General features: G+C 35.5%; 19 non-coding genes across 19 annotated transcripts; all 19 read left to right on the plus strand.

Annotated features, from left to right (window-relative positions):
* Positions 1–145: 145 nt before the first annotated feature.
* On the plus strand, positions 146–218 carry TRNAK-UUU (transfer RNA lysine (anticodon UUU)). Its single transcript has one exon. It is a non-coding gene; the product is annotated as a tRNA-Lys (tRNA).
* A 263-nt stretch (positions 219–481) lies between these two features.
* Positions 482–554, plus strand: TRNAK-UUU (transfer RNA lysine (anticodon UUU)). Its single transcript has one exon. It is a non-coding gene; the product is annotated as a tRNA-Lys (tRNA).
* Positions 555–2,815: 2,261 nt separating this feature from the next.
* TRNAK-UUU (transfer RNA lysine (anticodon UUU)) lies at positions 2,816–2,888 on the plus strand. The gene has a single exon. It is a non-coding gene; the product is annotated as a tRNA-Lys (tRNA).
* Positions 2,889–3,151: 263 nt separating this feature from the next.
* TRNAK-UUU (transfer RNA lysine (anticodon UUU)) lies at positions 3,152–3,224 on the plus strand. The gene has a single exon. It is a non-coding gene; the product is annotated as a tRNA-Lys (tRNA).
* A 599-nt stretch (positions 3,225–3,823) lies between these two features.
* TRNAK-UUU (transfer RNA lysine (anticodon UUU)) lies at positions 3,824–3,896 on the plus strand. Its single transcript has one exon. It is a non-coding gene; the product is annotated as a tRNA-Lys (tRNA).
* Positions 3,897–4,831: 935 nt separating this feature from the next.
* Positions 4,832–4,904, plus strand: TRNAK-UUU (transfer RNA lysine (anticodon UUU)). The gene has a single exon. It is a non-coding gene; the product is annotated as a tRNA-Lys (tRNA).
* A 263-nt stretch (positions 4,905–5,167) lies between these two features.
* On the plus strand, positions 5,168–5,240 carry TRNAK-UUU (transfer RNA lysine (anticodon UUU)). The gene has a single exon. It is a non-coding gene; the product is annotated as a tRNA-Lys (tRNA).
* Positions 5,241–8,441: 3,201 nt separating this feature from the next.
* TRNAK-UUU (transfer RNA lysine (anticodon UUU)) lies at positions 8,442–8,514 on the plus strand. The gene has a single exon. It is a non-coding gene; the product is annotated as a tRNA-Lys (tRNA).
* A 2,691-nt stretch (positions 8,515–11,205) lies between these two features.
* Positions 11,206–11,278, plus strand: TRNAK-UUU (transfer RNA lysine (anticodon UUU)). The gene has a single exon. It is a non-coding gene; the product is annotated as a tRNA-Lys (tRNA).
* A 4,158-nt stretch (positions 11,279–15,436) lies between these two features.
* On the plus strand, positions 15,437–15,509 carry TRNAK-UUU (transfer RNA lysine (anticodon UUU)). Its single transcript has one exon. It is a non-coding gene; the product is annotated as a tRNA-Lys (tRNA).
* Positions 15,510–18,004: 2,495 nt separating this feature from the next.
* TRNAK-UUU (transfer RNA lysine (anticodon UUU)) lies at positions 18,005–18,077 on the plus strand. Its single transcript has one exon. It is a non-coding gene; the product is annotated as a tRNA-Lys (tRNA).
* Positions 18,078–19,277: 1,200 nt separating this feature from the next.
* Positions 19,278–19,350, plus strand: TRNAK-UUU (transfer RNA lysine (anticodon UUU)). Its single transcript has one exon. It is a non-coding gene; the product is annotated as a tRNA-Lys (tRNA).
* A 264-nt stretch (positions 19,351–19,614) lies between these two features.
* Positions 19,615–19,687, plus strand: TRNAK-UUU (transfer RNA lysine (anticodon UUU)). The gene has a single exon. It is a non-coding gene; the product is annotated as a tRNA-Lys (tRNA).
* Positions 19,688–21,223: 1,536 nt separating this feature from the next.
* TRNAK-UUU (transfer RNA lysine (anticodon UUU)) lies at positions 21,224–21,296 on the plus strand. The gene has a single exon. It is a non-coding gene; the product is annotated as a tRNA-Lys (tRNA).
* Positions 21,297–22,231: 935 nt separating this feature from the next.
* Positions 22,232–22,304, plus strand: TRNAK-UUU (transfer RNA lysine (anticodon UUU)). The gene has a single exon. It is a non-coding gene; the product is annotated as a tRNA-Lys (tRNA).
* A 1,204-nt stretch (positions 22,305–23,508) lies between these two features.
* On the plus strand, positions 23,509–23,581 carry TRNAK-UUU (transfer RNA lysine (anticodon UUU)). The gene has a single exon. It is a non-coding gene; the product is annotated as a tRNA-Lys (tRNA).
* Positions 23,582–23,844: 263 nt separating this feature from the next.
* TRNAK-UUU (transfer RNA lysine (anticodon UUU)) lies at positions 23,845–23,917 on the plus strand. The gene has a single exon. It is a non-coding gene; the product is annotated as a tRNA-Lys (tRNA).
* A 1,542-nt stretch (positions 23,918–25,459) lies between these two features.
* Positions 25,460–25,532, plus strand: TRNAK-UUU (transfer RNA lysine (anticodon UUU)). Its single transcript has one exon. It is a non-coding gene; the product is annotated as a tRNA-Lys (tRNA).
* Positions 25,533–25,795: 263 nt separating this feature from the next.
* On the plus strand, positions 25,796–25,868 carry TRNAK-UUU (transfer RNA lysine (anticodon UUU)). Its single transcript has one exon. It is a non-coding gene; the product is annotated as a tRNA-Lys (tRNA).
* Positions 25,869–27,527: the final 1,659 nt, after the last annotated feature.

Consider the following 27,527-nt stretch of genomic DNA (forward strand, 5'->3'; position numbering starts at 1 on the left):
GAATTAGATTAAACGTTTTCTCATAAAAATACAAATCATTGTCACCTCATAGACTCATTTGAAGTAACTTCGTGCGTGAAATCAAAGCATTGACTTATTATGGAGGTTTGGGACAATCGAGTACGAAAAGACAGGATCCTGAGCAGCCCGGTTAGCTCAGTCGGTAGAGCGTGGGACTTTTAATCCTAAGGTCAAGGGTTCAACCCCCTTAGCGGGCGTAATTTTGAAACGTTGTTCACATGAAAATAGATATTGTTTGCTTACATCGCTGAGATAAATAAAACATAAACAATTCAAACATTTCATTGTAATAACTCGGTATTTAATTAATGCATTGAATTAGATTAAACGTTTTCTCATAAAAATACAAATCATTGTCAGCTCATAGACTCATTTGAAGTATCTTCGTGCGTGAAATCAAAGCATTGACTTATTATGGAGGTTTAGGACAATCGAGTACGAAAAGACAGGATTCTGAGCAGCCCGGTTAGCTCAGTCGGTAGAGCGTGGGACTTTTAATCCTAAGGTCAAGGGTTCAACCCCCTTAGCGGGCGTAATTTTGAAACGTAGTTGACATAAAAACAGATGTTGCTCTCTCACATCGCTGAGATAAATAAAACATAAACAATTCAAACATTTCATTGTAATAACTCGGTATTTAATTAATGCTTTGAATTAGATTAAACGTTTTCTCATAAAAATACAAATCATTGACAGCTCATAGACTCATTTGAAGTATCTTCGTGCATGAAATCAAAGCATTGACTTATTATGGAGGTTTGGGACAATCGAGTACTAAAATACGTGATCCTGAACAGCCCGGTTAGCTCAGTCGGTAGAGCGTGGGACATTTAATCCTTAGGTTAAGGGTTCAACCCCCTTAGCGGGCGTAATTTTGAAACGTTGTTCACATGAAAATAGATATTGTTTGCTTACATCGCTGAGATAAATAAAACATAAACAATTCAACGATTTCATTGTAATAACTCGGTATTTAATTAATGCTTTGAATTAGATTAAACGTTTTCTCATAAAAATACAAATCATTGTCAGCTCATAGACTCATTTGAAGTATCTTCGTGCGTGAAATCAAAGCATTGACTTATTATGGAGGTTTGGAACAATCGAGTACGAAAAGACAGGATCCTGAGCAGCCCGGTTAGCTCAGTCGGTAGAGCGTGGGACTTTTAATCCTAAGGTCAAGGGTTCAACCCCTTTAGCGGGCGTAATTTTGAAACGTTGATCACGTGATAATAGATATTGTTTGCTTACATCGCTGAGATAAATAAAACATAAACAATTCAAACATTTCATTGTAATAACTCGGTATTTAATTAATGCTTTGAATTAGATTAAACGTTTTCTCATCAAAATACAAATCATTGACAGGTCATAGACTCATTTGAAGTATCTTCGTCGTGAAATCAAAGCATTGACTTATTATGGAGGTTTGGGACAATCGAGTTCGAAAATACAGGATTCTGAGCAGCCCGGTTAGCTCAGTCGGTAGAGCGTGGGACTTTTAATCCTAAGGTCAAGGGTTCAACCCCCTTAGAGGGCGTAATTTTGAAACTTAGTTGACATAAAAACAGATGTTGCTCTCTCACATCGCTGACATAAATAAAACATAAACAATTCAAACATTTCATTGTAATAACTCGGTATTTAATTAATGCTTTGAATTAGATTAAACGTTTTCTCATAAAAATACAAATCATTGACAGCTCATAGACTCATTTGAAGTATATTCGTGCATGAAATCAAAGCATTGACTTATTATGGAGGTTTGGGACAATCGAGTACGAAAAGACAGGATGCTGAGCAGCCCGGTTAGCTCAGTCGGTAGAGCGTGGGACTTTTAATCCTAAGGTCAAGGGTTCAACCCCCTTAGCGGGAGTAATTTTGAAACGTAGTTGTCATAAAAACAGATGTTGCTCTCTCACATCGCTGAGATAAATAAAACATAAACAATTCAAACATTTCATTGTAATAACTCGGTATTTAATTAATGCTTTGAATTAGATTAAACGTTTTCTCATCAAAATACAAATCATTGACAGGTCATAGACTCATTTGAAGTATCTTCGTCGTGAAATCAAAGCATTGACTTATTATGGAGGTTTGGGACAATCGAGTTCGAAAATACATGATCCTGAACAGCCCGGTTAGCTCAGTCGGTAGAGCGTGGGACATTTAATCCTAAGGTCAAGGGTTCAACCCTCTTAGCGGGCGTAATTTTGAAACGTAGTTGACATAAAAACAGATGTTGCTCTCTCACATCGCTGAGATAAATAAAACATAAACAATTCAAACATTTCATTGTAATAACTCGGTATTTAATTAATGCTTTGAATTAGATTAAACGTTTTCTCATAAAAATACAAATCATTGTCAGCTCATAGACTCATTTGAAGTATCTTCGTGCATGAAATCAAAGCATCCACTTATTATGGAGGTTTGGGACAATCGAGTACGAAAAGACAGGATCCTGAGCAGCCCGGTTAGCTCAGTCGGTAGAGCGTGGGTCTTTTAATCCTAAGGTCAAGGGGGCGTAATTTTGAAACGTTGTTCACATGAAAATAGATATTGTTTGCTTACATCGCTGAGATAAATAAAACATAAACAATTCAAACATTTCATTGTAATAACTCGGTATGTAATTAATGCTTTGAATTAGATTAAACTTTTTCTCATAAAAATACAAATCATTGTCACCTCATAGACTCATTTGAAGTATCTTCGTGCGTGAAATCAAAGCATTGACTTATTATGGAGGTTTGGGACAATCGAGTACGAAAAGACACGATCTTGAGCAGCCCGGTTAGCTCAGTCGGTAGAGCGTGGGTCTTTTAATCCTAAGGTCAAGGGTTCAACCCCCTTAGCGGGCATAATTTTGAAACGTAGTTGACATAAAAACAGATGTTGCTCTCACACATAGCTGAGATAAATAAAACATAAACAATTCAAACATTTCATTGTAATAACTCGGTATTTAATTAATGCTTTGAATTAGATTAAACGTTTTCTCATAAAAATACAAATCATTGACAGCTCATAGACTCATTTGAACTATATTCGTGCATGAAATCAAAGCATTGACTTATTATGGAGGTTTGGGACAATCGAGTACGAAAAGACAGGATCCTGAGCAGCCCGGTTAGCTCAGTCGGTAGAGCGTGGGACTTTTAATTCTAAGGTCAAGGGTTCAACCCCCTTAGCGGGCGTAATTTTGAAACGTAGTTGACATAAAAACAGATGTTGCTCTCTCACATCGCTGAGATAAATAAAACATAAACAATTCAAACATTTCATTGTAATAACTCGGTATTTAATTAATGCTTTGAATTAGATTAAATGTTTTCTCATAAAAATACAAATCATTGTCAGCTCATAGACTCATTTGAAGTATCTTCGTGCGTGAAATCAAAGCATTGACTTATTATGGAGGTTTGGGACAATCGAGTACGAAAAGACAGGATTCTGAGCAGTCCGGTTAGCTCAGTCGGTAGAGCGTGGGACTTTTAATCCTAAGGTCAAGGGTTCAACCCCCTTAGCGGGCGTAATTTTGAAACGTTGTTCACATGAAAATAGATATTGTTTGCTTACATCGCTGAGATAAATAAAACATAAACAATTCAAACATTTCATTGTAATAACTCGGTATTTAATTAATGCTTTGAATTAGATTAAACGTATTCTCATAAAAATACAAATCATTGTCAGCTCATAGACTCATTTGAAGAATATTCGTGCGTGAAATCAAAGCATTGACTTATTATGGAGGTTTAGGACAATCGAGTACGAAAAGACAGGATTCTGAGCAGCCCGGTTAGCTCAGTCGGTAGAGCGTGGGACTTTTAATCCTAAGGTCAAGGGTTCAACCCCCTTAGCGGGCGTAATTTTGAAACGTAGTTGACATAAAAACAGATGTTGCTCTCTCACATCGCTGAGATAAATAAAACATAAACAATTCAAACATTTCATTGTAATAACTCGGTATTTAATTAATGCTTTGAATTAGATTAAACGTTTTCTCATAAAAATACAAATCATTGACAGCTCATAGACTCATTTGAACTATATTCGTGCATGAAATCAAAGCATTGACTTATTATGGAGGTTTGGGACAATCGAGTACGAAAAGACAGGATCCTGAGCAGCTCGGTTAGCTCAGTCGGTAGAGCGTGGGACTTTTAATTCTAAGGTCAAGGGTTCAACCCCCTTAGCGGGCGTAATTTTGAAACGTAGTTGACATAAAAACAGATGTTGCTCTCTCACATCGCTGAGATAAATAAAACATAAACAATTCAAACATTTCATTGTAATAACTCGGTATTTAATTAATGCTTTGAATTAGATTAAATGTTTTCTCATAAAAATACAAATCATTGTCAGCTCATAGACTCATTTGAAGTATCTTCGTGCGTGAAATCAAAGCATTGACTTATTATGGAGGTTTGGGACAATCGAGTACGAAAAGACAGGATTCTGAGCAGTCCGGTTAGCTCAGTCGGTAGAGCGTGGGACTTTTAATCCTAAGGTCAAGGGTTCAACCCCCTTAGCGGGCGTAATTTTGAAACGTTGTTCACATGAAAATAGATATTGTTTGCTTACATCGCTGAGATAAATAAAACATAAACAATTCAAACATTTCATTGTAATAACTCGGTATTTAATTAATGCTTTGAATTAGATTAAACGTATTCTCATAAAAATACAAATCATTGTCAGCTCATAGACTCATTTGAAGAATATTCGTGCGTGAAATCAAAGCATTGACTTATTATGGAGGTTTAGGACAATCGAATACGAAAAGACAGGATTCTGAGCAGCCCGGTTAGCTCAGTCGGTAGAGCGTGGGACTTTTAATCCTAAGGTCAAGGGTTCAACCCCCTTAGCGGGCGTAATTTTGAAACGTAGTTGACATAAAAACAGATGTTGCTCTCTCACATCGCTGAGATAAATAAAACATAAACAATTCAAACATTTCATTGTAATAACTCGGTATTTAATTAATGCTTTGAATTAGATTAAACATTTTCTCATAAAAATACAAATCATTGACAGCTCAAAGACTCATTTGAAGTATATTCGTGCATGAAATCAAAGCATTGACTTATTATGGAGGTTTGGGACAATCGAGTACGAAAAGACAGGATCCTGAGCAGCCCGGTTAGCTCAGTCGGTAGAGCGTGGGACTTTTAATTCTAAGGTCAAGGGTTCAACCCCCTTAGCGGGCGTAATTTTGAAACGTAGTTGTCATAAAAACAGATGTTGCTCTCTCACATCGCTGAGATAAATAAAACATAAACAATTCAAACATTTCATTGTAATAACTCGGTATTTAATTAATGCTTTGAATTAGATTAAACGTTTTCTCATCAAAATACAAATCATTGACAGGTCATAGACTCATTTGAAGTATCTTCGTCGTGAAATCAAAGCATTGACTTATTATGGAGGTTTGGGACAATCGAGTTCGAAAATACATGATCCTGAACAGCCCGGATAGCTCAGTCGGTAGAGCGTGGGACATTTAATCCTAAGGTCAAAGGTTCAACCCTCTTAGCGGGCGTAATTTTGAAACGTAGTTGACATAAAAACAGATGTTGCTCTCTCACATCGCTGAGATAAATAAAACATAAACAATTCAAACATTTCATTGTAATAACTCGGTATTTAATTAATGCTTTGAATTAGATTAAACGTTTTCTCATAAAAATACAAATCATTGTCAGCTCATAGACTCATTTGAAGTATCTTCGTGCATGAAATCAAAGCATCCACTTATTATGGAGGTTTGGGACAATCGAGTACGAAAAGACAGGATCCTGAGCAGCCCGGTTAGCTCAGTCGGTAGAGCGTGGGTCTTTTAATCCTAAGCTCAAGGGGGCGTAATTTTGAAACGTTGTTCACATGAAAATAGATATTGTTTGCTTACATCGCTGAGATAAATAAAACATAAACAATTCAAACATTTCATTGTAATAACTCGGTATTTAATTAATGCTTTGAATTAGATTAAACTTTTTCTCATAAAAATACAAATCATTGTCACCTCATAGACTCATTTGAAGTATCTTCGTGCGTGAAATCAAAGCATTGACTTATTATGGAGGTTTGGGACAATCGAGTACGAAAAGACACGATCTTGAGCAGCCCGGTTAGCTCAGTCGATAGAGCGTGGGACTTTTAATTCTAAGGTCAAGGGTTCAACCCCCTTAGCGGGCATAATTTTGAAACGTAGTTGACATAAAAACAGATGTTGCTCTCTCACATAGCTGAGATAAATAAAACATAAACAATTCAAACATTTCATTGTAATAACTCGGTATTTAATTAATGCTTTGAATTAGATTAAACGTTTTCTCATAAAAATACAAATCATTGACAGCTCATAGACTCATTTGAAGTATCTTCGTGCGTGAAATCAACGCATTGACTTATTATGGAGGTTTGGGACAATCGAGTTCGAAAATACGTGATCCTGAACAGCCCGGTTAGCTCAGTCGGTAGAGCGTGGGACTTTTAATCCTAAGGTCAAGGGTTCCAACCCCCTTAGCGGGCGTAATTTTGAAACGTAGTTGACATAAAAACAGATGTTGCTCTCTCACAACTCTGAGATAAATAAAACATAAACAATTCAAACATTTCATTGTAATAACTCGGTATTTAATTAATGCTTTGAATTAGATTAAACGTTTTCTCATAAATATACAAATCATTGTCACCTCATAGACTCATTTGAAGTATCTTCGTGCTTGAAATCAAAGCATTGACTTATTATGGAGGTTTGGGACAATCGAGTTCGAAAATACATGATCCTGAACAGCCCGGTTAGCTCAGTCGGTAGAGCGTGGGACTTTTAATCCTAAGGTCAAGGGTTCAACCCTCTTAGCGGGCGTAATTTTGAAACGTTGTTCACATGAAAATAGATATTGTTTGCTTACATCGCTGAGATAAATAAAACATAAACAATTCAAACATTTCATTGTAATAACTCGGTATTTAATTAATGCTTTGAATTAGATTAAACGTTTTCTCATGAAAATACAAATCATTGTCAGCTCATAAACTCCTTTGAAGTATCTTCGTGCGTGAAATCAAAGCATTGACTTATTATGGAGGTTTGGGACAATCGATTACGAAAAGACAGGATCCTGAGCAGCACGGTTAGCTCAGTCGGTAGAGCGTGGTACTTTTAATCCTAAGGTCAAGGGTTCAACCCCCTTAGCGGGCGTAATTTTGAAACGTACTTGACATAAAAACAGATGTTGCTCTCTAACATCGCTGAGATAAATAAAACATAAACAATTCAAGCATTTCATTGTAATAACTCGGTATTTAATTAATGCTTTGAATTAGATTAAACGTTTTCTTATAAAAATGCAAATCATTTACATCTCATAGACTCATTTGAAGTATCTTCGTGCGTGAAATCAAAGCATTGACTTATTATGGAGGTTTGGGACAATCGAGTACGAAAAGACAGGATCCTGAGCAGCCCGGTTAGCTCAGTCAGTAGAGCGTGGGACTTTTAATCCTAAGGTCAAGGGTTCCAACCCCCTTAGCGGGCGTAATTTTGAAACGTAGTTGACATAAAAACAGATGTTGCTCTCTCACAACGCTGAGATAAATAAAACATAAACAATTCAAACATTTCATTGTAATAACTCGGTATTTAATTAATGCTTTGAATTAGATTAAACGTTTTCTCATAAAAATACAAATCATTGTCACCTCATAGACTCATTTGAAGTATCTTCGTGCGTGAAATCAAAGCATTGACTTATTATGGAGGTTTGGGACAATCGAGTACGAAAAGACAGAATCCTGAGCAGCCCGGTTAGCTCAGTTGGTAGAGCGTGGGACTTTTAATCCTGAGATCAAGGGTTCCACCCCCTTAGCGGGCGTAATTTTGAAACGTAGTTGACATAAAAACAGATGTTGCTCTCTCACATCGCTGAGATAAATAAAACATAAACAATTCAAACATTTCATTGTAATAACTCGGTATTTAATTAATGCTTTGAATTAGATTAAACGTTTTCTCATAAAAATACAAATCATTGTCAGCTCATAGACTCATTTGAAGTATTTTCGTGCGTGAAATCAAAGCATTGACTTATTATGGAGATTTGGGACAATCGACTACGAAAAGACAGAGTCCGAAAAATAAACAATTCAAACATTTCATTCTAACAACTTGATATTATTCGCTCGCATCGCTGAGATAAATAAAACACAAACAATTCAATGATTGCATTGTAATAACTCGGTATTTAATTAATGCTTTGAATTAGATTAAACGTTTTCTCATAAAAATACAAATCATTGTCAACTCATAGACTCATTTGAAGTATCTTCGTGCATGAAATCAAAGCATTGACTTATGATGAAGGTTTGGGACAATCGAGTACGAAAATACAGGTTCCTGAGCAGCCCGGTTAGCTCAGTCGGTAGAGCGTGGGACTTTTAATCCTAAGGTCAAGGGTTCAACCCCCTTAGCGGGCGTAATTTTGAAACGTACTTGACATAAAAACAGATGTTGCTCTCTAACATCGCTGAGATAAATAAAACATAAACAATTCAAGCATTTCATTGTAATAACTCGGTATTTAATTAATGCTTTGAATTAGATTAAACGTTTTCTTATAAAAATACAAATCATTGACATCTCATAGACTCATTTGAAGTATCTTCGTGCGTGAAATCAAAGCATTGACTTATTATGGAGGTTTGGGACAATCGAGTACGAAAAGACAGGATCCTGAGCAGCCCGGTTAGCTCAGTCGGTAGAGCGTGGGACTTTTAATCCTAAGGTCAAGGGTTCCAACCCCCTTAGCGGGCGTAATTTTGAAACGTAGTTGACATAAAAACAGATGTTGCTCTCTCACAACGCTGAGATAAATAAAACATAAACAATTCAAACATTTCATTGTAATAACTCGGTATTTAATTAATGCTTTGAATTAGATTAAACGTTTTCTCATAAAAATACAAATCATTGTCACCTCATAGACTCATTTGAAGTATCTTCGTGCGTGAAATCAAAGCATTGACTTATTATGGAGGTTTGGGACAATCGAGTACGAAAAGACAGAATCCTGAGCAGCCCGGTTAGCTCAGTTGGTAGAGCGTGGGACTTTTAATCCTGAGATCAAGGGTTCCACCCCCTTAGCGGGCGTAATTTTGAAACGTAGTTGACATAAAAACAGATGTTGCTCTCTCACATCGCTGAGATAAATAAAACATAAACAATTCAAACATTTCATTGTAATAACTCGGTATTTAATTAATGCTTTGAATTAGATTAAACGTTTTCTCATAAAAATACAAATCATTGTCAGCTCATAGACTCATTTGAAGTATTTTCGTGCGTGAAATCAAAGCATTGACTTATTATGGAGATTTGGGACAATCGACTACGAAAAGACAGAGTCCGAAAAATAAACAATTCAAACATTTCATTCTAATAACTTGATATTATTCGCTCGCATCGCTGAGATAAATAAAACACAAACAATTCAATGATTGCATTGTAATAACTCGGTATTTAATTAATGCTTTGAATTAGATTAAACGTTTTCTCATAAAAATACAAATCATTGTCAACTCATAGACTCATTTGAAGTATCTTCGTGCATGAAATCAAAGCATTGACTTATGATGAAGGTTTGGGACAATCGAGTACGAAAATACAGGATCCTGAGCAGCCCGGTTAGCTCAGTCGGTAGAGCGTGGGACTTTTAATCCTAAGGTCAAGGGTTCAACCCCCTTAGCGTGCGTAATTTTGAAACGTAGTTGACATAAAAACAGATGTTGCTCTCTCACATCGCTGAGATAAATAAAACATAAATAATTCAAACATTTCATTGTATTAACTCGGTATTTAATTAATGCTTTGAATTAGATTAAACGTTTTCTCATAAAAATACAAATCATTGTCAGCTCATAGACTCATTTGAAGTATCTTCGTGCGTGAAATCAAAGCATTGACTTATTATGGAGATTTGGGACAATCGACTACGAAAAGACAGAGTCCGAAAAATAAACAATTCAAACATTTCATTCTAATAACTTGATATTATTCGCTCGTATCGCTGAGATAAATAAAACACAAACAATTCAACGATTTGATTGTAATAACTCGGACTTTTAATCCTAAGGTCAAGGGTTCAACCCCCTTAGCGGGCGTAATTTTGAAACGTTGTTCACATGAAAATAGATATTGTTTGCTTACATCGCTGAGATAAATAAAACATAAACAATTCAAACATTTCATTGTAATAACTCGGTATTTAATTAATGCTTTGAATTAGATTAAACGTTTTCTCATAAAAATACAAATCATTGTCAGCTCATAAACTCATTTGAAGTATCTTCGTGGGTGAAATCAAAGCATTGACTTATTATGGAGGTTTGGGACAATCGAGTACGAAAAGACAGGATCCTGAGCAGCCCGGTTAGCTCAGTCGGTAGAGCTTGGGACTTTTAATCCTAAGGTCAAGGGTTCAACCGCCTTAGCGGGCGTGATCTTGCAACGTAGTTGACATAAAAACAGATGTTGCTCTCTCACATCGCTGAGATAAATAAAACATAAACAATTCAAACATTTCATTGTAATAACTCGGTATTTAATTAATGCTTTGAATTAGATTAAACGTTTTCTCATAAAAATACAAATCATTGTCAGCTCATAGACTCATTTGAAGTATCTTCGTGCGTGAAATCAAAGCATTGACTTATTATGGAGATTTGGGACAATCGACTACGAAAAGACAGAGTCCGAAAAATAAACAATTCAAACATTTCATTCTAATAACTTGATATTATTCGCTCGCATCGCTGAGATAAATAAAACACAAACAATTCAACGATTTCATTGTAATAACTCGGACTTTTAATCCTAAGGTCAAGGGTTCAACCCCCTTAGCGGGCGTAATTTTGAAACGTTGTTCACATGAAAATAGATATTGTTTGCTTACATCGCTGAGATAAATAAAACATAAACAATTCAAACATTTCATTGTAATAACTCGGTATTTAATTAATGCTTTGAATTAGATTAAACGTTTTCTCATAAAAATACAAATCATTGTCACCTCATAAACTCATTTGAAGTATCTTCGTGCGTGAAATCAAAGCATTGACTTATTATGGAGGTTTGGGACAATCATGTTCGAAAATACATGATCCTGAACAGCCCGGTTAGCTCAGTCGGTAGAGCGTGGGACTTTTAATCCTAAGGTCAAGGGTTCAACCCCCTTAGCGGGCGTAATTTTGAAACGTTGTTCACATGAAAATAGATATTGTTTGCTTACATCACAGAGATAAATAAAACATAAACAATTCAAACATTTCATTGTAATAACTCGGTATTTAATTAATGCTTTGAATTAGATTAAACGTTTTCTCATAAAAATACAAATCATTGTCAGATCATAAACTCATTTGAAGTATCTTCGTGGGTGAAATCAAAGCATTGACTTAATATGGAGGTTTGGGACAATCGAGTACGAAAAGAAAGGATCCTGAGCAGCCCGGTTAGCTCAGTCGGTAGAGCGTGGGACTTTTAATCCTAAGGTCAAGGGTTCAACCCCTTTAGCGGGCGTAATTTTGAAACGTTGATCACATGAAAATAGATATTGTTTGCTTACATCGCTGAGATAAATAAAACATAAACAATTCAAACATTTCATTGTAATAACTCGGTATTTAATTAATGCTTTGAATTAGATTAAACGTTTTCTCATCAAAATACAAATCATTGACAGGTCATAGACTCCTTTGAAGTATCTTCGTCGTGAAATCAAAGCATTGACTTATTATGGAGGTTTGGGACAATCGAGTTCGAAAATACATGATCCTGAACAGCCCGGTTAGCTCAGTCGGTAGAGCGTGGGACATTTAATCCTAAGGTCAAGGGTTCAACCCTCTTAGCGGGCGTAATTTTGAAACGTAGTTGACATAAAAACAGATGTTGCTCTCTCACATCGCTGAGATAAATAAAACATAAACAATTCAAACATTTCATTGTAATAACTCGGTATTTAATTAATGCTTTGAATTAGATTAAACGTTTTCTCATAAAAATACAAATCATTGTCAGCTCATAGACTCATTTGAAGTATCTTCGTGCATGAAATCAAAGCATCCACTTATTATGGAGGTTTGGGACAATCGAGTACGAAAAGACAGGATCCTGAGCAGCCCGGTTAGCTCAGTCGGTAGAGCGTGGGTCTTTTAATCCTAAGGTCAAGGGGGCGTAATTTTGAAACGTTGTTCACATGAAAATAGATATTGTTTGCTTACATCGCTGAGATAAATAAAACATAAACAATTCAAACATTTCATTGTAATAACTCGGTATGTAATTAATGCTTTGAATTAGATTAAACTTTTTCTCATAAAAATACAAATCATTGTCACCTCATAGACTCATTTGAAGTATCTTCGTGCGTGAAATCAAAGCATTGACTTATTATGGAGGTTTGGGACAATCGAGTACGAAAAGACACGATCTTGAGCAGCCCGGTTAGCTCAGTCGGTAGAGCGTGGGTCTTTTAATCCTAAAGTCAAGGCTTCAACCCCTTTAGCGGGCATAATTTTGAAACGTAGTTGACATAAAAACAGATGTTGCTCTCACACATAGCTGAGATAAATAAAACATAAACAATTCAAACATTTCATTGTAATAACTCGGTATTTAATTAATGCTTTGAATTAGATTAAACGTTTTCTCATAAAAATACAAATCATTGACAGCTCATAGACTCATTTGAAGTATATTCGTGCATGAAATCAAAGCATTGACTTATTATGGAGGTTTGGGACAATCGAGTACGAAAAGACAGGATCCTGAGCAGCACGGTTAGCTCAGTCGGTAGAGCGTGGGACTTTTAATCCTAAGGTCAAGGGTTCAACCCCCTTAGCGGGCGTAATTTTGAAACGTAGTTGACATAAAAACAGATGTTGCTCTCTCACATCGCTGAGATAAATAAAACATAAACAATTCAAGCATTTCATTGTAATAACTCGGTATTTAATTAATGCTTTGAATTAGATTAAACGTTTTCTTATAAAAATACAAATCATTGACATCTCATAGACTCATTTGAAGTATCTTCGTGCGTGAAATCAAAGCATTGACTTATTATGGAGGTTTGGGACAATCGAGTACGAAAAGACAGGATCCTGAGCAGCCCGGTTAGCTCAGTCGGTAGAGCGTGGGACTTTTAATTCTAAGGTCAAGGGTTCCAACCCCCTTAGCGGGCGTAATTTTGAAACGTAGTTGACATAAAAACAGATGTTGCTCTCTCACAACGCTGAGATAAATAAAACATAAACAATTCAAACATTTCATTGTAATAACTCGGTATTTAATTAATGCTTTGAATTAGATTAAACGTTTTCTCATAAAAATACAAATCATTGTCACCTCATAGACTCATTTGAAGTATCTTCGTGCGTGAAATCAAAGCATTGACTTATTATGGAGGTTTGGGACAATCGAGTTCGAAAATACGTGATCCTGAACAGCCCGGTTAGCTCAGTCGGTAGAGCGTGGGACTTTTAATCCTGAGGTCAAGGTTTCAACCCCCTTAGCGGGCGTAATTTTGAAACGTTGTTCACATGGAAATAGATATTGCTTGCTTACATCGCTGAGATAAATAAAACATAAACAATTCAAACATTTCATTGTAATAACTTGATATTATTCGCTCGCATCGCTGAGATAAATAAAACACAAACAATTCAATGATTGCATTGTAATAACTCGGTATTTAATTAATGCTTTGAATTAGATTAAACGTTTTCTCATAAAAATACAAATCATTGTCAACTCATAGACTCATTTGAAGTATCTTCGTGCATGAAATCAAAGCATTGACTTATTATGAAGGTTTGGGACAATCGAGTACGAAAATACAGGATCCTGAGCAGCCCGGTTAGCTCAGTCGGTAGAGCGTGGGACTTTTAATCCTAAGGTCAAGGGTTCAACCCCCTTAGCGTGCGTAATTTTGAAACGTAGTTGACATAAAAACAGATGTTGCTCTCTCACATCGCTGAGATAAATAAAACATAAACAATTCAAACATTTCATTGTATTAACTCGGTATTTAATTAATGCTTTGAATTAGATTAAACGTTTTCTCATAAAAATACAAATCATTGTCAGCTCATAGACTCATTTGAAGTATCTTCGTGCGTGAAATCAAAGCATTGACTTATTATGGAGATTTGGGACAATCGACTACGAAAAGACAGAGTCCGAAAAATAAACAATTCAAACATTTCATTCTAATAACTTGATATTATTCGCTCGTATCGCTGAGATAAATAAAACACAAACAATTCAACGATTTCATTGTAATAACTCGGACTTTTAAGCCTAAGGTCAAGGGTTCAACCCCCTTAGCGGGCGTAATTTTGAAACGTTGTTCACATGAAAATAGATATTGTTTGCTTACATCGCTGAGATAAATAAAACATAAACAATTCAAACATTTCATTGTAATAACTCGGTATTTAATTAATGCTTTGAATTAGATTAAACGTTTTCTCATAAAAATACAAATCATTGTCAGCTCATAAACTCATTTGAAGTATCTTCGTGGGTGAAATCAAAGCATTGACTTATTATGGAGGTTTGGGACAATCGAGTACGAAAAGACAGGATCCTGAGCAGCCCGGTTAGCTCAGTCGGTAGAGCGTGGGACTTTTAATCCTAAGGTCAAGGGTTCAACCGCCTTAGCGGGCGTGATCTTGCAACGTAGTTGACATAAAAACAGATGTTGCTCTCTCACATCGCTGAGATAAATAAAACATAAACAATTCAAACATTTCCTTGTAATAACTCGGTATTTAATTAATGCTTTGAATTAGATTAAACGTTTTCTCATAAAAATACAAATCATTGTCAGCTCATAGACTCATTTGAAGTATCTTCGTGCGTGAAATCAAAGCATTGACTTATTATGGAGATTTGGGACAATCGACTACGAAAAGACAGAGTCCGAAAAATAAACAATTCAAACATTTCATTCTAATAACTTGATATTATTCGCTCGCATCGCTGAGATAAATAAAACACAAACAATTCAACGATTTCATTGTAATAACTCGGACTTTTAATCCTAAGGTCAAGGGTTCAACCCCCTTAGCGGGCGTAATTTTGAAACGTTGTTCACATGAAAATAGATATTGTTTGCTTACATCGCTGAGATAAATAAAACATAAACAATTCAAACATTTCATTGTAATAACTCGGTATTTAATTAATGCTTTGAATTAGATTAAACGTTTTCTCATAAAAATACAAATCATTGTCACCTCATAGACTCATTTGAAGTATCTTCGTGCGTGAAATCAAAGCATTGACTTATTATGGAGGTTTGGGACAATCATGTTCGAAAATACATGATCCTGAACAGCCCGGTTAGCTCAGTCGGTAGAGCGTTGGACTTTTAATCCTAAGGTCAAGGGTTCAACCCCCTTAGCGGGCGTAATTTTGAAACGTTGTTCACATGAAAATAGATATTGTTTGCTTACATCACAGAGATAAATAAAACATAAACAATTCAAGCATTTCATTGTAATAACTCGGTATTTAATTAATGCTTTGAATTAGATTAAACGTTTTCTTATAAAAATACAAATCATTGACATCTCATAGACTCATTTGAAGTATCTTCGTGCGTGAAATCAAAGCATTGACTTATTATGGAGGTTTGGGACAATCGAGTACGAAAAGACAGGATCCTGAGCAGCCCGGTTAGCTCAGTCGGTAGAGCGTGGGACTTTTAATCCTAAGGTCAAGGGTTCCAACCCCCTTAGCGGGCGTAATTTTGAAACGTAGTTGACATAAAAACAGATGTTGCTCTCTCACAACGCTGAGATAAATAAAACATAAACAATTCAAACATTTCATTGTAATAACTCGGTATTTAATTAATGCTTTGAATTAGATTAAACGTTTTCTCATAAAAATACAAATCATTGTCACCTCATAGACTCATTTGAAGTATCTTCGTGCGTGAAATCAAAGCATTGACTTATTATGGAGGTTTGGGACAATCGAGTTCGAAAATACGTGATCCTGAACAGCCCGGTTAGCTCAGTCGGTAGAGCGTGGGACTTTTAATCCTGAGGTCAAGGTTTCAACCCCCTTAGCGGGCGTAATTTTGAAACGTTGTTCACATGGAAATAGATATTGCTTGCTTACATCGCTGAGATAAATAAAACATAAACAATTCAAACATTTCATTGTAATAACTTGATATTATTCGCTCGCATCGCTGAGATAAATAAAACACAAACAATTCAATGATTGCATTGTAATAACTCGGTATTTAATTAATGCTTTGAATTAGATTAAACGTTTTCTCATAAAAATACAAATCATTGTCAACTCATAGACTCATTTGAAGTATCTTCGTGCATGAAATCAAAGCATTGACTTATTATGAAGGTTTGGGACAATCGAGTACGAAAATACAGGATCCTGAGCAGCCCGGTTAGCTCAGTCGGTAGAGCGTGGGACTTTTAATCCTAAGGTCAAGGGTTCAACCCCCTTAGCGTGCGTAATTTTGAAACGTAGTTGACATAAAAACAGATGTTGCTCTCTCACATCGCTGAGATAAATAAAACATAAACAATTCAAACATTTCATTGTATTAACTCGGTATTTAATTAATGCTTTGAATTAGATTAAACGTTTTCTCATAAAAATACAAATCATTGTCAGCTCATAGACTCATTTGAAGTATCTTCGTGCGTGAAATCAAAGCATTGACTTATTATGGAGATTTGGGACAATCGACTACGAAAAGACAGAGTCCGAAAAATAAACAATTCAAACATTTCATTCTAATAACTTGATATTATTCGCTCGTATCGCTGAGATAAATAAAACACAAACAATTCAACGATTTCATTGTAATAACTCGGACTTTTAAGCCTAAGGTCAAGGGTTCAACCCCCTTAGCGGGCGTAATTTTGAAACGTTGTTCACATGAAAATAGATATTGTTTGCTTACATCGCTGAGATAAATAAAACATAAACAATTCAAACATTTCATTGTAATAACTCGGTATTTAATTAATGCTTTGAATTAGATTAAACGTTTTCTCATAAAAATACAAATCATTGTCAGCTCATAAACTCATTTGAAGTATCTTCGTGGGTGAAATCAAAGCATTGACTTATTATGGAGGTTTGGGACAATCGAGTACGAAAAGACAGGATCCTGAGCAGCCCGGTTAGCTCAGTCGGTAGAGCGTGGGACTTTCAATCCTAAGGTCAAGGGTTCAACCGCCTTAGCGGGCGTGATCTTGCAACGTAGTTGACATAAAAACAGATGTTGCTCTCTCACATCGCTGAGATAAATAAAACATAAACAATTCAAACATTTCCTTGTAATAACTCGGTATTTAATTAATGCTTTGAATTAGATTAAACGTTTTCTCATAAAAATACAAATCATTGTCAGCTCATAGACTCATTTGAAGTATCTTCGTGCGTGAAATCAAAGCATTGACTTATTATGGAGATTTGGGACAATCGACTACGAAAAGACAGAGTCCGAAAAATAAACAATTCAAACATTTCATTCTAATAACTTGATATTATTCGCTCGCATCGCTGAGATAAATAAAACACAAACAATTCAACGATTTCATTGTAATAACTCGGACTTTTAATCCTAAGGTCAAGGGTTCAACACCCTTAGCGGGCGTAATTTTGAAACGTTGTTCACATGAAAATAGATATTGTTTGCTTACATCGCTGAGATAAATAAAACATAAACAATTCAAACATTTCATTGTAATAACTCGGTATTTAATTAATGCTTTGAATTAGATTAAACGTTTTCTCATAAAAATACAAATCATTGTCACCTCATAGACTCATTTGAAGTATCTTCGTGCGTGAAATCAAAGCATTGACTTATTATGGAGGTTTGGGACAATCATGTTCGAAAATACATGATCCTGAACAGCCCGGTTAGCTCAGTCGGTAGAGCGTTGGACTTTTAATCCTAAGGTCAAGGGTTCAACCCCCTTAGCGGGCGTAATTTTGAAACGTTGTTCACATGAAAATAGATATTGTTTGCTTACATCACAGAGATAAATAAAACATAAACAATTCAAACATTTCATTGTAATAACTCGGTATTTAATTAATGCTTTGAATTAGATTAAACGTTTTCTCATAAAAATACAAATCATTGTCAGATCATAAACTCATTTGAAGTATCTTCGTGGGTGAAATCAAAGCATTGACTTAATATGGAGGTTTGGGACAATCGAGTACGAAAAGACAGGATCCTGAGCAGCCCGGTTAGCTCAGTCGGTAGAGCGTGGGACTTTTAATCCTAAGGTCAAGGGTTCAACCCCTTTAGCGGGCGTAATTTTGAAACGTTGATCACATGAAAATAGATATTGTTTGCTTACATCGCTGAGATAAATAAAACATAAACAATTCAAACATTTCATTGTAATAACTCGGTATTTAATTAATGCTTTGAATTAGATTAAACGTTTTCTCATAAAAATACAAATCATTATCAGCTCATAGACTCATTTGAAGTATCTTCGTGCGTGAAATCAAAGCATTGACTTATTATGGAGGTTTGGGACAATCGAGTACGAAAAGACAGGATCCTGAGCAGCCCGGTTAGCTCAGTCGGTAGAGCGTGGGACTTTTAATCCTGAGATCAAGGGTTCCACCCCCTTAGCGGGCGTAATTTTGAAACGTAGTTGAAATAAAAACAGATGTTGCTCTCTCACATCGCTGAGATAAATAAAACATAAACAATTCAAACATTTCATTGTAATAACTCGGTATTTAATTAATGCTTTGAATTAGATTAAACGTTTTCTCATAACAATACAAATCATTGTCAGCTCATAGACTCATTTGAAGTATCTTCGTGCGTGAAATCAAAGCATTGACTTATTATGGAGATTTGGGACAATCGACTACGAAAAGACAGAGTCCGAAAAATAAACAATTCAAACATTTCATTCTAATAACTTGATATTATTCGCTCGCATCGCTGAGATAAATAAAACACAAACAATTCAACGATTTCATTGTAATAACTCGGTATTTAATTAATGCTTTGAATTAGATTAAACGTTTTCTCATAAAATTACAAATCATTGTCAGCTCATAGACTCATTTGAAGTATCTTCGTGCGTGAAATCAAAGCATTCACTTATTATGGAGGTTTGGGACAATCGAGTACGAAAAGACAGGATCCTGAGCAGCCCGGTTAGCTCAGTCGGTAGAGCGTGGGACTTTTAATCCTAAGGTCAAGGGTTCAACCCCCTTAGCGGGCGTAATTTTGAAACGTAGTTGACATAAAAACAGATGTTGCTCTCTCACATCGCTGAGATAAATAAAACATAAACAATTCAAACATATTCATTGTAATAACTCGGTATTTAATTAATGCTTTGAATTAGATTAAACGTTTTCTCATAAAAATACAAATCATTGACAGCTCATAGACTCATTTGAAGTATCTTCGTGCGTGAAATCAAAGCATTGACTTATTATGGAGGTTTGGGACAATCGAGTTCGAAAATACGTGATACTGAACAGCCCGCTTAGCTCAGTCGGTAGAGTGTGGGACTTTTAATCCTAAGGTCAAGGGTTCAACCCCCTTAGCGGGCGTAATTTTGAAACGTTGTTCACATGAAAATAGATATTGTTTGCTTACATCGCTGAGATAAATAAAACATAAACAATTCAAACATTTCATTGTAATAACTCGGTATTTAATTAATGCTTTGAATTAGATTAAACGTTTTCTCATAAAAATACAAATCATTGACAGCTCATAGACTCATTTGAAGTATCTTCGTGCGTGAAATCAAAGCATTGACTTATTATGGAGGTTTGGGACAATCGAGTTCGAAAATACGTGATCCTGAACAGCGCGGTTAGCTCAGTCGGTAGAGCGTGGGACTTTTAATCCTAAGGTCAAGGGTTCAACCCCTTTGGCGGTCGTAATTTTGAAACGTTGTTCACATGAAAATAGATATTGTTTGCTTACATCGCTGAGATAAATAAAACATAAACAATTCAAACATTTCATTGTAATAACTCGGTATTTAATTAATGCTTTGAATTAGATTAAACGTTTTCTCATAAAAACACAAATCATTGTCAACTCATAGACTCATTTGAAGTATCTTCGTGCATGAAATCAAAGCATTGACTTATTATGGAGGTTTGGGACAATCGAGTACGAAACGACAGGATCCTGAGCAGCCCGGTTAGCTCAGTCGGTAGAGCGTTGGACTTTTAATCCTAAGGTCAATGGTTCAACCCCCTTAGCGGGCGTAATTTTGAAACGTAGTTGACATAAAAACAGATGTTGCTCTCTCACATCGCTGAGATAAATAAAACATAAACAATTCAAACATTTCATTGTAATAACTTGATATTTAATTAATGCTTTGAATTAGATTAAACGTTTTCTCATAAAAATACAAATCATTGACAGCTCATAGACACATTTGAAGTATCTTCGTGCGTGAAATCAAAGCATTGACTTATTATGGAGATTTGGGACAATCGACTACGAAAAGACAGAGTCCGAAAAATAAACAATTCAAACATTTCATTCTAATAACTTGATATTATTCGCTCGCATCGCTGAGATAAATAAAACACAAACAATTCAACGATTTCATTGTAATAACTCGGTATTTAATTAATGCTTTGAATTAGATTAAACGTTTTCTCATAAAAATACAAATCATTGACAGCTCATAGACTCATTTGAAGTATCTTCGTGCGTGAAATCAAATCATTGACTTATTATGGAGGTTTGGGACAATCAAGTTCGAAAATACGTGATCCTGAACAGCCCGGTTAGCTCAGTCGGTAGAGCGTGGGACTTTTAATCCTAAGGTCAAGGGTTCAACCCCTTTGGCGGGCGTAATTTTGAAACGTTGTTCACATGAAAATAGATATTGTTTGCTTACATCGCTGAGATAAATAAAACATAAACAATTCAAACATTTCATTGTAATAACTCGGTATTTAATTAATGCTTTGAATTAGATTAAACGTTTTCTCATAAAAACACAAATCATTGTCAACTCATAGACTCATTTGAAGTATCTTCGTGCATGAAATCAAAGCATTGACTTATTATGGAGGTTTGGGACAATCGAGTACGAAAAGACAGGATCCTGAGCAGCCCGGTTAGCTCAGTCGGTAGAGCGTGGGACTTTTAATCCTAAGGTCAAGGGTTCAACCCCCTTAGCGGGCGTAATTTTGAAACGTAGTTGACATAAAAACAGATGTTGCTCTCTCACATCGCTGAGATAAATAAAACATAAACAATTCAAACATTTCATTGTAATAACTCGGTATTTAATTAATGCTTTGAATTAGATTAAACGTTTAATCATAAAAATACAAATCATTGTCAGCTCATAGACTCATTTGAAGTATCTTCGTGCATGAAATCAAAGCATTGACTTATTATGGAGGTTTGGGACAATCGAGTTCGAAAATACGTGATCCTGAACAGCCCGGTTAGCTCAGTCGGTAGAGCGTGGGACTTTTAATCCTAAGGTCAAGGGTTCAACCCCTTTGGCGGGCGTAATTTTGAAACGTTGTTCACATGAAAATAGATATTGTTTGCTTACATCGCTGAGATAAATAAAACATAAACAATTCAAACATTTCATTGTAATAACTCGGTATTTAATTAATGCTTTGAATTAGATTAAACGTTTTCTCATAAAAACACAAATCATTGTCAACTCATAGACTCATTTGAAGTATCTTCGTGCATGAAATCAAAGCATTGACTTATTATGGAGGTTTGGGACAATCGAGTACGAAACGACAGGATCCTGAGCAGCCCGGTTAGCTCAGTCGGTAGAGCGTTGGACTTTTCATCCTAAGGTCAAGGGTTCAACCCCCTAAGCGGGCGTAATTCTGAATCGTAGTTGACATAAAAACAGATGTTGCTCTCTCACATCGCTGAGATAAATAAAACATAAACAATTCAAACATTTCATTGTAATAACTTGATATTTAATTAATGCTTTGAATTAGATGAAACGTTTTCTCATAAAAATACAAATCATTGACAGCTCATAGACTCATTTGAAGTATCTTCGTGCGTGAAATCAAAGCATTGACTTATTATGGAGGTTTGGGACAATCAAGTTCGAAAATACGTGATCCTGAACAGCCCGGTTAGCTCAGTCGGTAGAGCGTGGGACTTTTAATCCTAAGGTCAAGGGTTCAACCCCCTTAGCGGGCGTAATTTTGAAACGTTGTTCACATGAAAATAGATATTGTTTGCTTACATCGCAGAGATAAATAAAACATAAACAATTCAAACATTTCATTGTAATAACTCGGTATTTAATTAATGCTTTGAATTAGATTAAACGTTTTCTCATAAAAATACAAATCATTGTCAGCTCATAAACTCATTTGAAGTATCTTCGTGGGTGAAATCAAAGCATTGACTTATTATGGAGGTTTGGGACAATCGAGTACGAAAAGACAGGATCCTGAGCAGCCCGATTAGCTCAGTCGGTAGAGCGTGGGACTTTTAATCCTGAGATCAAGGGTTCCACCCCCTTAAGGGGCGTAATTTTGAAACGTAGTTGACATAAAAACAGATGTTGCTCACTCACATCGCTGAGATAAATAAAACATAAACAATTCAAACATTTCATTGTAATAACTCGGTATTTAATTAATGCTTTGAATTAGATTAAACGTTTTCTCATAAAAATACAAATCATTGTCAGCTCATAGACTCATTTGAAGTATCTTCGTGCGTGAAATCAAAGCATTGACTTATTATGGAGATTTGGGACAATCGACTACGAAAAGACAGAGTCCGAAAAATAAACAATTCAAACATTTCATTCTAATAACTTGATATTATTCGCTCGCATCGCTGAGATAAATAAAACACAAACAATTCAACGATTTCATTGTAATAACTCGGTATTTAATTAATGCTTTGAATTAGATTAAACGTTTTCTCATAAAAATACAAATCATTGACAGCTCATAGACTCATTTGAAGTAAGTATCTTCGTGCGTGAAATCAAAGCATTGACTTATTATGGAGGTTTGGGACAATCAAGTTCGAAAATACGTGATCCTGAACAGCGCGGTTAGCTCAGTCGGTAGAGCGTGGGACTTTTAATCCTAAGGTCAAGGGTTCAACCCCTTTGGCGGGCGTAATTTTGAAACGTTGTTCACATGAAAATAGATATTGTTTGCTTACATCGCTGAGATAAATAAAACATAAACAATTCAAACATTTCATTGTAATAACTCGGTATTTAATTAATGCTTTGAATTAGATTAAACGTTTTCTCATAAAAACACAAATCATTGTCAACTCATAGACTCATTTGAAGTATCTTCGTGCATGAAATCAAAGCATTGACTTATTATGGAGGTTTGGGACAATCGAGTACGAAACGACAGGATCCTGAGCAGCCCGGTTAGCTCAGTCGGTAGAGCGTTGGACTTTTAATCCTAAGGTCAAGGGTTCAACCCCCTTAGCGGGCGTAATTTTGAAACGTAGTTGACATAAAAACAGATGTAGCTCTCTCACATCGCTGAGATAAATAAAACATAAACAATTCAAACATTTCATTGTAATAACTTGATATTTAATTAATGCTTTGAATTAGATTAAACGTTTTCTCATAAAAATACAAATCATTGACAGCTCATAGACTCATTTGAAGTATTTTCGTGCGTGAAATCAAAGCATTGACTTATTATGGAGGTTTGGGACAATCAAGTTCGAAAATACGTGATCCTGAACAGCCCGGTTAGCTCAGTCGGTAGAGCGTGGGACTTTTAATCCTAAGGTCAAGGGTTCAACCCCCTTAGCGGGCGTAATTTTGAAACGTTGTTCACATGAAAATAGATGTTGTTTGCTTACATCGCAGAGATAAATAAAACATAAACAATTCAAACATTTCATTGTAATAACTCGGTATTTAATTAATGCTTTGAATTAGATTAAACGTTTTCTCATAAAAATACAAATCATTGTCAGCTCATAAACTCATTTGAAGTATCTTCGTGGGTGAAATCAAAGCATTGACTTATTATGGAGGTTTGGGACAATCGAGTACGAAAAGACAGGATCCTGAGCAGCCCGGTTAGCTCAGTCGGTAGAGCGTGGGACTTTTAATCCTGAGATCAAGGGTTCCACCCCCTTAGCGGGCGTAATTTTGAAACGTAGTTGACATAAAAACAGATGTTGCTCACTCACATCGCTGAGATAAATAAAACATAAACAATTCAAACATTTCATTGCAATAACTCGGTATTTAATTAATGCTTTGAATTAGATTAAACGTTTTCTCATAAAAATACAAATCATTGTCAGCTCATAGACTCATTTGAAGTATCTTCGTGCGTGAAATCAAAGCATTGACTTATTATGGAGATTTGGGACAATCGACTACGAAAAGACAGAGTCCGAAAAATAAACAATTCAAACATTTCATTCTAATAACTTGATATTATTCGCTCGCATCGCTGAGATAAATAAAACACAAACAATTCAACGATTTCATTGTAATAACTCGGTATTTAATTAATGCTTTGAATTAGATTAAACGTTTTCTCATAAAAATACAAATCATTGACAGCTCATAGACTCATTTGAAGTACTAGTATCTTCGTGCGTGAAATCAAAGCATTGACTTATTATGGAGGTTTGGGACAATCAAGTTCGAAAATACGTGATCCTGAACAGCGCGGTTAGCTCAGTCGGTAGAGCGTGGGACTTTTAATCCTAAGGTCAAGGGTTCAACCCCTTTGGCGGGCGTAATTTTGAAACGTTGTTCACATGAAAATAGATATTGTTTGCTTACATCGCTGAGATAAATAAAACATAAACAATTCAAACATTTCATTGTAATAACTCGGTATTTAATTAATGCTTTGAATTAGATTAAACGTTTAATCATAAAAATACAAATCATTGTCAGCTCATAGACTCATTTGAAGTATCTTCGTGCATGAAATCAAAGCATTGACTTATTATGGAGGTTTGGGACAATCGAGTTCGAAAATACGTGATCCTGAACAGCCCGGTTAGCTCAGTCGGTAGAGCGTGGGACTTTTAATCCTAAGGTCAAGGGTTCAACCCCTTTGGCGGGCGTAATTTTGAAACGTTGTTCACATGAAAATAGATATTGTTTGCTTACATCGCTGAGATAAATAAAACATAAACAATTCAAACATTTCATTGTAATAACTCGGTATTTAATTAATGCTTTGAATTAGATTAAACGTTTTCTCATAAAAATACAAATCATTGTCAGCTCATAGACTCATTTGAAGTATCTTCGTGCGTGAAATCAAAGCATTGACTTATTATGGAGGTTTGGGACAATCGAGTACGAAACGACAGGATCCTGAGCAGCCCGGTTAGCTCAGTCGGTAGAGCGTTGGACTTTTAATCCTAAGGTCAAGGGTTCAACCCCCTTAGCGGGCGTAATTTTGAAACGTAGTTGACATAAAAACAGATGTTGCTCTCTCACATCGCTGAGATAAATAAAACATAAACAATTCAAACATTTCATTGTAATAACTTGATATTTAATTAATGCTTTGAATTAGATTAAACGTTTTCTCATAAAAATACAAATCATTGACAGCTCATAGACTCATTTGAAGTATTTTCGTGCGTGAAATCAAAGCATTGACTTATTATGGAGGTTTGGGACAATCAAGTTCGAAAATACGTGATCCTGAACAGCCCGGTTAGCTCAGTCGGTAGAGCGTGGGACTTTTAATCCTAAGGTCAAGGGTTCAACCCCCTTAGCGGGCGTAATTTTGAAACGTTGTTCACATGAAAATAGATGTTGTTTGCTTACATCGCAGAGATAAATAAAACATAAACAATTCAAACATTTCATTGTAATAACTCGGTATTTAATTAATGCTTTGAATTAGATTAAACGTTTTCTCATAAAAATACAAATCATTGTCAGCTCATAAACTCATTTGAAGTATCTTCGTGGGTGAAATCAAAGCATTGACTTATTATGGAGGTTTGGGTCAATCGAGTACGAAAAGACAGGATCCTGAGCAACCCGGTTAGCTCAGTCGGTAGAGCGTGGGACTTTTAATCCTGAGATCAAGGGTTCCACCCCCTTAGCGGGCGTAATTTTGAAACGTAGTTGACATAAAAACAGATGTTGCTCACTCACATCGCTGAGATAAATAAAACATAAACAATTCAAACATTTCATTGTAATAACTCGGTATTTAATTAATGCTTTGAATTAGATTAAACGTTTTCTCATAAAAATACAAATCATTGTCAGCTCATAGACTCATTTGAAGTATCTTCGTGCGTGAAATCAAAGCATTGACTTATTATGGAGATTTGGGACAATCGACTACGAAAAGACAGAGTCCGAAAAATAAACAATTCAAACATTTCATTCTAATAACTTGATATTATTCGCTCGCATCGCTGAGATAAATAAAACACAAACAATTCAACGATTTCATTGTAATAACTCGGTATTTAATTAATGCTTTGAATTAGATTAAACGTTTTCTCATAAAAATACAAATCATTGACAGCTCATAGACTCATTTGAAGTACTAGTATCTTCGTGCGTGAAATCAAAGCATTGACTTATTATGGAGGTTTGGGACAATCAAGTTCGAAAATACGTGATCCTGAACAGCGCGGTTAGCTCAGTCGGTAGAGCGTGGGACTTTTAATCCTAAGGTCAAGGGTTCAACCCCCTTAGCGGGCGTAATTTTGAAACGTTGTTCACATGAAAATAGATATTGTTTGCTTACATCGCTGAGATAAATAAAACATAAACAATTCAAACATTTCATTGTAATAACTCGGTATTTAATTAATGCTTTGAATTAGATTAAACGTTTAATCATAAAAATACAAATCATTGTCAGCTCATAGACTCATTTGAAGTATCTTCGTGCATGAAATCAAAGCATTGACTTATTATGGAGGTTTGGGACAATCGAGTTCGAAAATACGTGATCCTGAACAGCCCGGTTAGCTCAGTCGGTAGAGCGTGGGACTTTTAATCCTAAGGTCAAGGGTTCAACCCCTTTGGCGGGCGTAATTTTGAAACGTTGTTCACATGAATATAGATATTGTTTGCTTACATCGCTGAGATAAATAAAACATAAACAATTCAAACATTTCATTGTAATAACTCGGTATTTAATTAATGCTTTGAATTAGATTAAACGTTTTCTCATAAAAATACAAATCATTGTCAGCTCATAGACTCATTTGAAGTATCTTCGTGCGTGAAATCAAAGCATTGACTTATTATGGAGATTTGGGACAATCGACTACGAAAAGACAGAGTCCGAAAAATAAACAATTCAAACATTTCATTCTAATAACTTGATATTATTCGCTCGCATCGCTGAGATAAATAAAACACAAACAATTCAACGATTTCATTGTAATAACTCGGTATTTAATTAATGC

The sequence above is a fragment of the Saccoglossus kowalevskii genome, chromosome 17 (genome assembly GCF_978046115.1).
Source record: "Saccoglossus kowalevskii chromosome 17, keSacKowa6.1, whole genome shotgun sequence".
Lineage (NCBI taxonomy): Eukaryota > Metazoa > Hemichordata > Enteropneusta > Harrimaniidae > Saccoglossus > Saccoglossus kowalevskii.